The following is a 15,537-nucleotide window of genomic DNA, read 5'->3' as shown; positions in this document are numbered from 1 at the left end:
TCAAAGAGCAAAGAAGAGCTAAGACACTCTTGAAGAAGAAACACAAGGCAGGAAACGTGTGCTACTAAATATTAAGATCTTTTCAATTTATAGGAATTAATATAATGTGGTACTGGTGAAATTATAAACAGAGACCAATAGAACAGAATTGACAGCCAGAAATAGACCTCTAAATTTAGTTCATTTATTTACAAAGAAGATGGTGATAAAGAGTGAGAAGAAGCTATTCTTTCTAATAAAAGGTTCCGGGACAATTAGATATGACATTTTTTTAAAAAAGAAGTCTTGATTAGTACCTCATACTGTGCATATAAATCAATTACACATGGATTGTAGAACTAACTGCAAAAAATAAAACCAGACAACATGTTGAATATAATATAGGAAAATATCTTCATGAGTTTGGGATAGGAAAAGACTTCTTCCCTGGGACCATCTCCACCCCCTACCAAAAAAAAAAAAACCTTTAAAAGATTTGATAAGATTGTCTTTAATAAAATGAATAATTTCTGTTTGTCAAAAAGTCCATTAATAAAGTGAGAATGAGAGCCACAGATGGGAAGAATTTGCTTACAATACAAAGAACTTGTATCCGGGGTAAATAAATCTGTAAGACTAAGAAAGACAACCCAAGACAAAACTGGGCAAGAGACTTGTTCCCGTCACATCTAAACACGGGAGCCACAAAGCCACAGTCTTTGTCACCTCTCACTGCTTCTGTAGGTCACAAAGTCGGCAGTGGCCCTGCCAGGCAGCTCCGACGCGGGGTCTGTCCCAAGGCCACCTTCAGATGGTGGCATTGGGCCCTCTCACAGGGGTCTTCCCCACTATTCTAGCGCTTGCTGTGAAACAACTGGGCCGCCCTGGCGTCTCTCTTTATCTCCAAAAGGCACGCACCTGGTCCCGACACACAGAGTGCTGCGCGGAAACCACACCACACTTCCCATCTACTCACCGAGGCCGCCACAAAGTCTAACCCAGATTCGGGGGACAGCTGCACCCCACCCCGTGAGAGAATAAGTAAAACCATTGCAGATGACCTTCCGCCACAGGTCATTTACACTCTTCTCCATACAAAGCACACTTGCTTCCAACGCAGCACGGGCCACCGTTCTCCTGGCATTGAGCTCAGGGATGAGATCCCGGAACCCACCGTGCGCGTGCCTGATGACCTCCTGGGGTGTGGTTCCTGGAGGGTGGCACCTCGAGGAGAGTGTCTGTCTGAAGACCTGAGAACTGAAGAGACAAGGTGTCATCACACACCCCCATGCAGTCCTGGGCAGACACAGGTCAGTGCAGTGGGTGCCCTCTTTCCAAATGGAGAATTGGAGACATCGCAGCCACCAGGCCACAGAAACTCAGGAATCCACGTGGGCACCTGCAGTCAAGGCGTTGACAAAGTTTCATTCCTCCTGCCCAAGAAAGCCCCTCGTGGCTGCAGGCTCTGCCCCCTGGACTCCGGGCTCTGTCCTCTGAGACTTCATTTTCCACAAGAAACCGCCAGCGCGTGCCTCCATCTCTTCAGTGGCTACACCTGTCTCTTCGGGGGCTTCTCTCACCCAGGGGTTTCGAGGTACAAAGGCCTCTTTCGATTTTTTTTTTACTGTTTTTGGTCCTTTTAGTCCACACTGATATAATTTTTTTTTTTTTTTTTTTTGAGATGGAGTCTTGCTCTACTGCCTGGCTGGAGTACAGTGGCACGATCTCGGCTCACTGCAACCTCCACCTCCCAGGTTCAAGTGATTCTGCTGCCTCAGCCTCCCAAGTAGCTGGGCCTACAGGTTCGTGCCACCACACGCAGCTAATTTTTGTATTTTTAGTAGAGGCGGGCTTTCACCATGTTGGACAGGATGGTCTTGATCTCGACCTCGTGATCCGCCTGCCTCGGCCTCCCAAAGTGCTGGGATTACAGGGCTGAGCTACTGCACCTGGCCAACATAATTCTGTTCAATTTTTGGGGGGGTTTTTTTTTTTTTTTTTTTTTTTGGTATATACATTGGCTCGTAATCCACTCCACTGAACAGAAGAGCCCGCCACTACATGCTCCACTGAGGCAGCACCTCCTCTGCCTCGAGCCTTCTATGAGGCTGCGTGAGAAAACGCCCTGAAGACCCCGAGAGAGACGCCTGCCTTTCCGAGGCATCGTCGTCCATCTGCCGTCTCCACCAAGGCCTGGCCCGCTCCCTGGCCTCCTTCCTCAGACCAGGTTTCCCTGGCACATTCACTTCATGGTAGTCTTGTCTGCCATCCAGAGAAGCTTGGATTGAGAAAGGTTCATTTTCACACCAGTACCTCCTGGCTCCTTCATGCCCGGCAGTCCCTTCTCCAGCTGGTGTCCCTGCCCTCCTGCTGTCCTGTGGGCAGTGAGGACAGTGGGCAGCAGCCCCGGTGCTCTGGCTGGAAGCGACCTCCACCCACCGTGTGGTTCCTGAGGCACAGCTTCTGCTTTCCACGTCAACAGAGGTGGCCATTTTCAAAACATTTCCTCGCTCCTTCATTCCTCACCAACGGCCACCTCATGGGGCACCCCCAGCCAGGTCTTCCCTGCTCCCTCGCTGACCAACTCCAAAGCCGCCCGTGTGGGCCACAGGTTTTGATGGAGTACCGCCCTAGCCAATAGTGGTGAAGTCTGTGCCAGCCTTACTGCGTGATGGTGAATTGCCATGCGGGGATTGCGTAACACCGAAGCTGATCATTCCTTCTCCCCATGTCGGTGGATCAGAAATTCGGGAGGGGCCGCTGTGGGCCATGCTGGCTCTTTTCATCATGCAGTCAGTGGCTTGCATCTGGGTCCCCCCTAAGACTCCATTTAGACCTCTGGCACCGGGGTGGGGATGAGTCTCGAGGGGAGTGGAAGCAGCAACGGCTACCCCAGCACTTCACTCTCCCTCCCCCTCAGCCTCCTTCCTCTCCCTCTTTCCCCTCCTCAGCACTTCTTCCCTTTCTCCCAACCTCCTCCCCTCCTTTCCCTCCTTATCTCTCTCTTCCTCCCTTTCTCCCTTTTTCCCTCCCTCTTTCCTCTCCCCTCACCCTCTTCCTTCCTCCCTCTCTCTCTCCCTCTTTCTCTTCCTGTCTCTGTGTCTCTTTCTGTCTCTGTCTCTCTCTGTTTCTCTCTGTATGTCTTTGTCTCTCTCTGTCTCTCACTCTGTCTCTCTATTTTTCTGTCTCTGTCTCTGTCTCTCTGTGTTTCTGTCTCTCTGTTTCCCTTTCTCTCCCTCTCTCTCTGTCTGTCTCTGTTTCTATCTGTGTGTCTCTCTTTGTTTCTCTGTGTGTCTGTTTCTCCCTCTCTCTGTCTCTCTTTGTGTCTCTATCTGTCTCTGTCTCTTGTCTCTTTCTGTGTCTCCCTCTGTCCCTCTGCAGTTTCTCCATGTGCCTCTCCGAGCACGCCAGCTTCAGGAAAGTAACCCCCCTTGAACAGTAACTGAGAGATGCAGAAACACACCCCCAAGGAAAAGAGAGAAACAGGTGGAAGATATGAAGCCATCTGGGGCCTGCCTTGAACATCACACAGCACCACTTGTGATGAATTCCATTAGTGGAGTGAGTCACAAGTCTACCCTATATTCAAAGAGAGAGAGAAATTGGTCCCGCCGCCCTTGGAATGTCAAAGAATTGGTAAACATGTTTTAAAACCACTATGTCCTGCACAGGTGATTACCAAAGAGGATACCCAGATGACTCATAAATAGACGGAAAGACACTCAGCCACTTCAGTATCAAGCAAATTCAAACACACACCCCAATGAGGTATTACTATACACCTACCAGTGGTCAAAACTGCCAGGACTGAAAACACCAAGTATCGGCAAGGATGTCGAGCAATAGGGAGTCCCGTGCGCTGCCAGGGGAGGTGTGAATCGGCACAATGAGGTGGGAAAGCAGAGTGGCCATAGACAGGAAGGTAGCCACATGCTGAGCCCAGGGCTCCCCTCCTGGGTCCACCTGGGTATCCATGTGCAGCAGTGATGGTGAGGTCCCGGGCACGCCGACAGCCTCTCCCCTTCATGCCAGTGCCTCTCCCCTCCTTGCTCTTGTGTGATGGAACTCAGCTCACACACGTGGCAGCCAAGAAGCACTGAGGGTCCGATGCACCCGGAACAGCCTTCCCCAATACGGGACAGGAGTGCACACCGCAGCCGCGGGGTGAGAGTAGAGAACAGTTATTAAAGGGGCATGCTCTGTGCTTCACCAGGCAGTGCCTCTTTCCTGTTTCTGGTTAAGAAAGAACTACGGAATCTTTCACTCCAAAAATAAATTCTGCTCCCATGGGGTGAGCAGACACTTCCTCGAGCCACGAGATGGATTCTAAATGCAAGACTGGGAAATCTTTCAGGCTGACCAAGGGACACACACCCCGACCAGCCCTCGCTACGCAAAGGAAGATTCTTCGAGCAGCCAAGTTGAACGTGAGTGGAACGAAAGGAAATATTAAACCTTGTTCATGGGAAAACACCAGAATTACGAGGATGTATCATCCTAGATTAAATTCTAATTTACCATTGCAGGAGTGAGAAGATGGACAGAAAGTAACTTAGAACCAGTGAAAAGATTTTGTGACCAAAAAATAATTGTAAGAAGTATGAACCTTTTATACAGAAGAAGAACATCCCATTGGAATGAAGTCACTAAATGCTGCCAGCAGGTCATAAGGAACCCTCCCCAATCTGTGTTCCCAGTGAAAAATCAGGAAAACTATGGCTAAATGCTGCCAGCAGATCGTAAGGAGCTCTACCCAATCTGTGTTCCCAGTGAAAATCAGGAAATCTAGGGATTCGCTCATGAAAAGTCAAAGACGAAATGGTAAGACAATGAGCTGAAATGGAAAGCAAGTTGGCTGGGATGAAGAAGGATGGCAAAGAGACCATGATCGAAGTGGTGGGATCCCCATTAGAATGAGCACATGAGAGAGGGGAAGAGGACGACCCCCACAGAGAATTATTCATCAGTCTGGAGGCCAACCTGAAAAGCTTTCCAATGCCAACACAATGAACAGAGACAAAATTAAAATGGGAGAAGATGGTAATTATCAGAGACAGAAAACAAAGATCCAAGGTAAAAATAATTGGAATTCTTGAGGAAAATACCAAAATAAATTTTAAAAGACCAGTTCCTAAAAGTCACGCATTATGTTGATCTTCTGAGATACACTGTCGGGGACAAAAAGCCATCTGTGAAACTGAAAATTGATTTGTGATGTCAGGAATAGACGGGGAGACAGGAAGAGATGGAGAGAGGCAGAAGGAAAAGGCCGGAAGATTTAACCAGAAATTGTCGAATATGACTCGAATTGATATCTGGAGTGCTTTTGGTGGGGCTCTCCCAGAAGAGACCCTGCGGTGAGGGTTTACACATGGATGGTTGCAATGGTGCTTGTGGGACATAAGACAATCGTGACTCTTGAGGCCCAAATTCTCCAGCAGCTGCTGGGAAAGGGCATAGATGTGTCCTTCCATGTCACCTCACTCCAGGGAGGAGAAAGCTGGGTGTGACTCGAGGGCCCTGGGAACGGAACACTCCAAGTGCTTGACCTCCAGAGAAATCTCAGGCAGGGAGTTGGAGCTGCTTCCCGGGAGCCACAGGCATGGACGAAAGCAGCGCCTGCTCAGGGTGCTGGCAGAGCACGCACGGCACCTGGTGTAGCTTACAAAGGTGGAGATGCTTCTTCCCACCATATTAAAATATAAAATGTCGCTGGGCACAGTGGTTCATGCCTGTAATCCCAGCACTTTGGGAGGCCGAGGCAGGCGGATCACTTGAGGTCAGGAGTTCGAGACCAGCCTAACTAACATGGTGAAATCCCATCTCTACTAAAATACAAAACTTAGCCAGCCATGGTGGCGGGTACCTGCAATCTCAGCTACTGAGGAGGCTGAAACAGAAGAATCGAACCCAGGAGGCAGAGGTTGCAGTGAGCCAAGATTGCGCCACTGCACTCCAGCCTGGGTGACAGAGCAAGACTCCCTCTCAAAAAATATATATAAATAAATAAATAAAATACAATACAAAATGTCAAACCCTATTGGGATGTTCCTAAACAACATCCAGGATAGCAATAGAGAAAGCAAGACCTGTGTCCACTGAGTGAGCTGTGCATGATCCAGAATTGTGGAGAAGGGAGGAAGACAGGGAGGGAGAATGTGCACACACAGAGGGCAGGGGGTGTCCAGCTCGCGGCTGGGGTCTTGGGGTGGGCGGCTCAGTGATCAGGCCAGTTGTGTACAGAGGTGGGGCTGGTCCAGGGGGTGGGGTCTGCCAGGCAGGATTGCTTTTACACCAAATCCAGAGAGGCAGAGGAGGTTGAGGGGAAACGCCAGAGGTAGAAACCAAAGAACCTGTGAAGCAAAGTGTGTGGAGAGGTGGACATGATTGTTCTAGAAATTTAGCATTTATCGAATTGGCTAGAATCCAATTGTGTGAGGCAGAGTGCGTACATCCCACAAACCCACAAGGCATTGAATGCAACCTGTCCTCTGCCAGCTCCCTCCCCTCCTCTAACCCTCTAGTCCAAAGATACTTATAGATATAATAATCTAGTCATTTAAAAGTCTTCAAATATTCTGTACTATGAAAGTCAGCTTGCCCTCCCAGCTATATTCAAGAGGAGGAATTCATCTCTAATATTTAATGCTGTTTACTGTCAAGTTACCAACGACACCTGCTTTTTGCCACATTTTCTGCACAATACTGCCCTGAAGGTCCCTTCTCACTACCATTTGATGGCTTCTACGTAGGACACAGAGTAGGACTGAACAGACAAAATAAGACAGACAAGATGACACGTAACATTTCTGAACTATCTGGGAGAGTCGGTATATTTCCCTCAGGGCCACCCTGCGTGCTGACCCATTCTTAGGGACACGGTATATCTAAATAAAGTGGCTGACTGTACTGCTTCGTTCTAACTCAGTTCTCACCTGCTGCAATTTAAGCCTCTGCAATGATATTATTAGTGAGTGCTCAGCCTACATCCCAACAGGAATATAAGATGACAACTGAAATTTGAAGTGACACCAAAAAAGCCTAACAGAGGCGCTTCTGATGAGTATTCTGGCACCGGCAAAGGCTCCATAATGCCTCGAAAATCCAATAGCAAATTTGTAAATCAAATCAAAAGTAGGTGAAATGAGCCTGAGTGGGAGGGTTAAGTGGAGATGAAACAGAAGAAAGGGGAACATATTGCATTTGGTTGCTGAATTTAAAAACGAGAGGCCATCTTGGCATGAACTAATCACTTTTTGGCTGAACACTTTCTTTCCAGTGAAGGTTCCTGTGTGGACTATCGGGTGTTATTAGAAATAACTTTCTGCCCCACATTACCTTGTTTCTGGTCTTTTTTAAACTTGCTGTTATGTTTCTCACTTCTTCAGCACAAAGTCAGAGCTAATGGGGTCATGCGGGCAGAATATATTGTCAGACTCAGAGCCACCCACTCTCCCCAGCCTCTCCCAGTCCCTCCCACCACCAAAAAACTTGAAGTGTCTCTACCAAAGCCACACATACCACCGCAAAAAAAAAAAAATGTGTATTGCTTGCGATGGTATATACAAATGAATGTGTGTGTTATATGTACACATCTAAGCTGAATTTTTCATAAACATCAAAGGACAAAAAATTATTCAGACATCAAAGGACAAAAAATTATTCCCAACGCTGCATCCCCCCTCCCCAGGCTCCTCCACTCTCCCCATCTCTGAGTTCAGGAGAGGCCTCGGGGTTTCATGAAGCTCCTGGATTAGGAAGGTGGTTGGGTGTGAGCAAGTAGGCAGGGTGACCGTGAGAGCACAGGGTAGCTCCTCTCATTCCACCACTGCTCACACCTTCTCCACGTACACGCACTGGTGCGCACACGCAAACACACAATCTCAGAGTGAACAGAGGTGCACTTCAGGCAGTGACAGTGTTGACTGAATGAAAGTGTTGAGTTTAGCCTGCAACCTGTAAGTGAAAAATGCTATAAATACACTTTCAAGTGCGACCAGGTCCCATGGTTACACGACCAAGAAGCGTTTACCTTGTCAAATGGAAGCAATGGGCTGGGCGCAGGGCTCATGTCTGCAATCCGAGCACTTTGGGAGTCCGAGGTGGGTGGATCACTTGAGGCTAGGAGTTCAAGACCAGCCTGGCCAACATGGTGAAACCCTGTCTCTACTAAAAATACAAAAATTAGCAGGACATGGTGAAGGGTTCCTGTAGTCCCAGCTACTCATGAGGTTGAGGCAGGAGAATCACTTGAACCTGGGAGGCAGAGGTTGCAGTGAGGCGAGATCATGTCTCCAGCCTGGGCTACATACAGAGCAAGACTCCATCTCAAAAATTAATTAATTAATTAATAATAAAATGGAAGTGATATGTACCTTCTAATTGGACTTTGAATCCAGAAGTGGCTGTTTTGACTTTGGGCTGTGAATCTGCCCCATGGAAAGGTCCCTTTTCCTAACTGCATCCATCCTGTGCTCCTGGAGCAAACTCCCAGTGTAATCAGAAAACACAAGCAGAAACAGAACAAAGCAAAAATCTCCAGCAACTGAGGGCGATTGTTTTTTGGGTTTTGTTTTTTTCCCCAGACTCCGACAATAGCCCTTGGTGTCTACTTCTTATCCGAGACACAGTATTTCAGGTGGACACGCGTGACGCTGCGCCCTCTGTGTTAACACCTGCTGCAGGCAGGCTCTGTGCTTTCTCCCTCCCCGTGAATTCAGTGTGGGCAAGGGGCTTCCTCTTCCACATTCTTTGTTTCTTTTCTTGCATCCTGTGCAAGTCGGCACCTTCTTTCCAGGGCATGCGACGTGATCATTTTCACGAATGCAGCGTGTTTTCCCGGCACTGCCTGTGTACATCGCGTTCTCCAGCCAAATCAAAGATGCTCCGGGCCGGGGTCCTGATTTGCGCTTTGTACCAGCATCCCCAGCATCATGCGAGGCGCACAGCAGGAGCCCGACGAGTATTTTTGATTAATGGGGCTTCAGCCATGAAAGACAGCCCTCTTTGGGGAGTGCTATCCGTTAAGTGGGTCAATTAGCTTGTCTGCTCCCCTCGTGACTGATGGGATATTGTGAATTACTCATGTCTACAATCAGCAGATTCAGGTACTCATCACTGTGAATAGCTTTCCACTATTTCAAGCGACCAAAAATAGCTGTACAGTAAACTCTCATTATGCAGAATGATGGTGAGATGGGATCTTCTAATTAATTAAACATTCTGGTCAGTGAAAAAGAACCTATGTATGCAGAAGACTCGCTTTCACAAATTACGATAAAATTATACCAAACACGATGTAATTGCATCATTCGAAAATGACCTAAAAGACTCACGTTAGACCCTGAGTGGAGTGCACAGGGAATCAATTTGGAGAGAAAAATCCACAGTCCTGTAGGCACAGCAAGTTACAGCACAGGTTTAAATCTCTTCTGGCCCCCAAAATATCCACGACATTCTCCCTTTAAAATGTTATAGTAACATCATTATTTTAATAACAGAGACTATAATTAATTACATCAACTTCCTGGATGTTATAATTCTGGATAAAAAAATATTTTAAAGAAGATTGTTTCTAGATGTTAAAATGAATGAGAGGATAGTTTGAGAGCAAATTTTTAGGGAGGTTGAATGTTAAGAATTTTCCACTATCAGAATTTTGTCTGTTTTACAGTATTCTCTCTTTGAAATCCTGCTTCAGGTCACACAGTTTACCAGCCACCTCAACAGAAATTAAAGTGGACAAAACTAAATTTTTAGTATGTTGATATAGCTTTCATGAAACTTTTAATGTATTCATTCAAAGGTTTTCTAATAAACAAAAATAACATACCAGCTATCATTTCCAATCTATTTTTCTTTGGGAAGCATAGGTTTCTTTATGCATATGTGCTCATGAGTCTTTGAATAATGAGGTTTTTGTTTGTTTGTTTGTTTGTTTTGGGTTTTTGTGTGTGTGTGTGAGACAGAGTCTCTCACTGTTGCCTGGGCTGGAGTGCAGTGACGTGATCTTGGCTCACTGCAATCTCCGCCTCTGGGGCTCAAGCCATTCTCCTGCCTCAGCCTCCCAAGTAGCTGGGATTACAGGCGCCCGCCACTACATCCAGCTAATTTTTTGTATTTTTAGTAGAGACGGGCTTTCACCATGTTGGCCAGGCTGGTCTCGATCTCCTGACCTCGTGATCCACCCGCCTTGGCCTCCCAAAGTGCTGGGATTGCAGGTATCAGTCACCGTGCCCGGTCAAGTATATTTGTATGTGAATAAAATAACATGAAAAGATAATGTGACTCAGCAGATCTGTGGTTCTAACCCAGTTTTACATTAGAAGGACCCACGAGCCTTTAAGACAAACTCTGCCCAGGCCCGCTCCTAGAGGTTTTTAAAAATTATTATTACTTAAACGGTCTAAGGCAGGGTCCAACCTTTCATGTTTTTTAAAAGTTGGGAGATCCTGATCAAAAGTAAGACCAATGTGGCAGAGAGAAAAACTGAGCTTTCTAGTTAAATGTGTATTACGATGAGAAGTATCTGTCTGAGTTTTCTAGTTAAATGTGTATTACGATGAGAAGTATCTGTCTTGAGTTTTCTAGTTAAATGTGTATTATGATGAGAAGTATCTGTCTGAGTTTTCTAGTTAAATGCGTATTACAATGAGAAGTATCTGCCTTACCTAAACAGAAGGAAATTCACATTTTTATCAGTGGAAGAATACTCAAGTAGGTATTTCTGATGTGTTGAGGACTTACCTTTCTGTCTGGAAGTAGTATATTAACTCTTTACTTAGGTTCTGACTTTTATTTCCCCATTTTAACAGGTTTCTTTACCTTGTTGCTCAAGCTGTTAAAGAAAAACATATCAACAAACTCTTCTCATCTTTCTATTAATTTAGAAGTGGACCAATTCCTCATAAAAAGTACTGAAAACAGAAATATCTCGCAATTGGTTTCCATGTATTTACACATGGAACACAAGTTTATGAATGAGATGACACCTTGGGTGCGTGTCTGGAAGGAGGGGCACCAAAGCTTCATATCACGACATCAAAGCTGCAGAAAGATGAAAGGGCATCTTTATATCTGCATCATAAACAAGTTTTACATATTATGATATTCCAAGAATCTTTCATTTTAACAGGTGGAAAAACAGTGACAGAAGCACCTATGTAAAACGCAGAGCCTAACTTGTGGTTGGTGATTAAGTTTTATATCGCTTTGATATAACCACTGCAATTAAGTGCTCTGATGAGCAAGGACTTGTTTCGCTCTTTATAGGGCACACATTGTTTACTAATCCCCGGTTCAGGCGATAAATCCATCATCACTGGGCACAGCTGCAAATGCATTTTTAAAGGGATGATTTTTGTTCTGTAGAACAAATTTTAAATTTTGAATCTCCCTTTCTGAAGCCTTGTGACTTAAATCAGGCAGCTCGATCAGGTTCCAGCTGCTCGGTGCAGGTGAGGATGTGCTTTCCTGGGAAACTGACACTCTACACTGAGATGTCCTCTCTGCAGACGCAGGCATTGTGATTCCATTTGCTGGCTGGTTGGTGGTGAGCATGGGCAGTCACTCTGTACTCCTGCTAAGCATCATGGGAGAGGTGGGTGAATGTCCCGGCTGTTGACTTCTCCTCCACACGCCACCCTCTGAGACTTTGATTCTGTGAGAGCCAGTGAGGAAGAAGTGTCTTACATCTGCCCTCACTGTTGCCCTTCCCCTCCCTTCCTCCCCCAACCGGTGGCAGAAGGAGGGAGTGTCACATCACGGTCTTCCTGTCCTGAGTCTTCTCCACCTCAGACCTAAAGTCTTAGCAGTGGTGGAGCCTGCAGGGCCACAGGGCCTCACACCTGCCCCGCTGGGCTGAGGCTAAACACATGGCACACCACTTACTCATCACCTGTGGGGAAGGGCAAAAAGATAAGGAGCTTGAATCAGGAATGAGGGAATTAGGTTCCTTCCAATTGTACCTAGAACCTTTCAAAGTGTCCTTCTCAAGTTTATTTGATTTCTCTTTTTTTTTTTTTTTTTTTTTTTTTTGAGATGGAGTCTCGCTGTGTCCCTCTGGCTGGAGTGCAGTGGTGCAGTGGCGCAATCTCAGCTCACTGCAACCTCCGCCCCCTGGGTTCAAGCAATTCTCCTGCCTCTGCCTCCCTAGTAGCTGGGATTACAGGCATGTGTCACCACGCCCAGCTAATTTTTGTATTTTTAGTAGAGACGGGGTTTCGCCATGTTGGCCAGGCTGGTCTCAAACTCTTGACCTCAGATGATCCACCCACCTCGGCCCCCCAAAGTGCTGGGATTACAGGCGTGAGCCACTGTGTCCGGCCTATTTGATTTCTTAATTATAGAAGCACCTCTCTGAAATGGCTTCCACTTTCAAAGAAAGATGTAGTCATTCATTGCATACTATGGTCTACCTCCCAATGAGAGGGGTAAAATCATGAAAAGTTCGAGGGTGCAGCAGACTTAAACACAAAATATTTCACTAAAACAGTCTTTCCTCATTTAAACGATGTTATCTAATACAGAAACTGAAGTCTGTGTCAGAGATACATTCTGAAGACGAAGAACTTTAAAATACTTAAATAAATTAGATTTCTAGTGAAATTGAGAAGAGGCACATTTCACAGCAGCATCACTAAAGATAAACATTGTTATTTCATTAAATGCAGGAAGGAAAAGCAAACCAGGACTTGTTTCATGGGGCATTCTGAGAAGACACCGGGTGCTGGTGAGAATGGATTTCAGGGCAAGAAAACATCAATGACACAGAAACGACCAAGGTCTTGCATACCTCTTTAATCAGCTAATATTTATTGGGCATGTATTTTTCTAGCATTATGCTTATTGCTAGGGAGTGCAAAACAGCAAATGCCCTTGCTCCAAATCCTGGATATCCTTTTGGGAAGAGGGAGAGGAGAAATCATAGCAAGTCAGTAAATGAGACAATGTTCTGGTGTGCGCTGCGGGTCCCACAGTAAAAACCATTGATCGTATGGTATCAAAGTGTATAGCAAAGATGAGTCGGCCAGGAACTGATGAATCTAATAGATTCACCAAATCCCTAGGAAGTTGGACTGGAGACACGGCCAGCAGCTCCCCGTGTCCCACCAACCGCTCTGCTGTGCCACACTGCCTGGTCCCTCCTCATGGTGACAGTCACAGCACATGGGAAAAAAATAGTGTGTACTTTTGGAGTGGGTGGAAGGAGGACCACAAATTAAAACAGTGCAAGACGTCATCCCAGTCTTCTCCACTGTCATCGTCTCTTGGGGGTAAAGGTACAGTATTCCTAAGATGTCTGAGGTTTCTGTGACCGAATGGCAACAAGAAGGAGAGGCACCTGATAACACACAGGGCTCTCTGGATCTGCTGGTCTCAGCTCTGCAGGCTGAGACCCTGTGACCTCTGAGCAGGTCACTGCTGAGTTACCCTCAGTCCTATCAGGCCTGTGGGGGTTCTGGCCATTGCACCCTAGTTATGAAATCCTCACACAAACAGCTCCTCTTTGCCCTAACTCCAAGTCTCTGCCCACACCTTGGGCCACTTACCCCCCACTGTATCCCTTCAGCAAGACCCCAGTGGACACCTGGACTCCCTTCCTACCCCAAGGAGACCATGGGGAAGCCAGGAGTATGGCCTCAGGTTCGTCCACCGGCCAGGCCCACAGCAGCTGCGGCGCCATCTTGGATGTGGGTGCAACTCCTCCTAGAGCATCATGGGGGAGGTGGGTGAATGTCCCGGCTGTTGACTATTCCACACGCCACCCTCTGAGACTTTGACTCTGCAAGGGCCAGTCAGGAAAAGGCATCTTCTATCTGCCCTCGCTGTCGCCCTTCCCCTCCCTTCCTCCCCCAGCCGGTGGCAGAAGGAGGGAGTGTCACATCAGGGTCCTTCTGTCCTGGGTCTTCTCCACCTCAGACCTAAAGTCTTATCCAGAGCCCTTGTCCTCAGTAGGTTAATGGGAATAAAGGAATTTAGAGATTTTCTTTCTTGACTAAGCCTGGAATTCATGATCTTCTTGTCATTGTAAAGATCCTATTTGGGACATCAAACACTGAACATCAGCTTGCTTTGACCCTTCCCACTCCTGTGCACCAATTCTAGCCCACCTGAGCCACGGGTGTCTTGAAGAAGAGGAAAGGCAGTGAGCCGAGATCGCACCACTGCACTCCTGCCTGGGCGACAGAGCTAGACTCCGTCTAAAAAAAAAAGAAGAGGAAGAAGAGAGGTCACAAAAAGGAAAGCAAACGACAATAGCACATTTATATACATGTTTAATATCCTAGTTTTATTATGTTTAGTTTACTTATATTTGCTATATTACACCAGATCACCAGGGAAGACTTCGTGGACGGAGCAGGATTTGAACTTGGCGTTTATGGATGAATAGAATGTAGTTGAATGTGTTGGACTGGAGAGCAAAATGGAGACAGACTTGAGCAGAGGCACAGAAATAAAGCTATAATGAAAAGTGCAAACTATCTAAACATTTCTGAAAACGAACATTTATGCAAACATAGAATTTCCCGGGGTCTACCTGGGGTAGACCTATCACCTTAACTTTCTAGCTAGTAAAAAAACTGGTTTTGAAAATGGTTACCATGAGGCTTTTCAAGACCTTCAGTTGTCAAACAAACATTCAATGATGACTCCAATAAATAGAAAGATTCAACTAAACAAACTACCTAATGTTAGTAGTTGGGGTTATGATGGTATCAGTAAATACAGTAAAAAAGAACCACAAATTACCTAATAAACAACAGAGCAGAACTCCAGCATAATTCTCCAAACTTTGAACTCTGGATTCTTTCCATTATACAACATTGCCTCTCTCACTGTCAGCATCAGTAGAATTTTATAAATTGGAAGACAATGGAGAGAGCAGCCTCCTACTTAGCAGTCAGGATTGGCTTGGACACTGCACACCCACTCTCCTCCGGCCAATCAAATTCTTCCCACTTTACAAGGTGCAACCTCCATGGGTGGTAATCTGGACCTCTGGGCTTAGGCACCACATCCTGCCACTCAACAATCTACCACCTTGTGGCTTGTTTCATTTTATTTTGCATGGATTGGAGGTGGGGGTAGTGGGAAGGGAATTCCTAAAATCTCGTCAGTTCCAGGAAGCCTACAGGCCTAGGCCTTACTCTGCTCTTCACATGGTACAAATGCCAAAGCCTACATTTCCTTGAGTCCGTGCCCTCCCTGTTGATACTCTCAGTGAAATGAACCAGTTGTGGAGGAGTAGAAAATAAACATGCCTCAAATTCTCCAACACGGCATTCAGTGTCTGCCTGGCCTGTGCATTAGGTTCTCTTTCTTAGCTCTCCATCTAGTGCAGGTACGGGTTCCTGTGATCTGTGTTCTGGTTACTTCACAGCACAGTTATCAACACCTGCCAAGATTGAGTGACGATCGAAACCAAACAATTAGTGAGGGAAGCCAGAGGCACCACAGCCTCCTGACTGGGCCTTTGCAGACACGCACTATGGGTTGTATGTGGAAGTCTCAAGATCCAGCACCAGTTTCAACAATTATATGCCTTCTACCATTTTT

This window comes from Macaca thibetana, chromosome 3 (genome assembly GCF_024542745.1).
Source record: "Macaca thibetana thibetana isolate TM-01 chromosome 3, ASM2454274v1, whole genome shotgun sequence".
Taxonomy (NCBI): Eukaryota; Metazoa; Chordata; class Mammalia; order Primates; family Cercopithecidae; genus Macaca; species Macaca thibetana.
Note: the sequence above shows the minus strand (reverse complement) of the source record.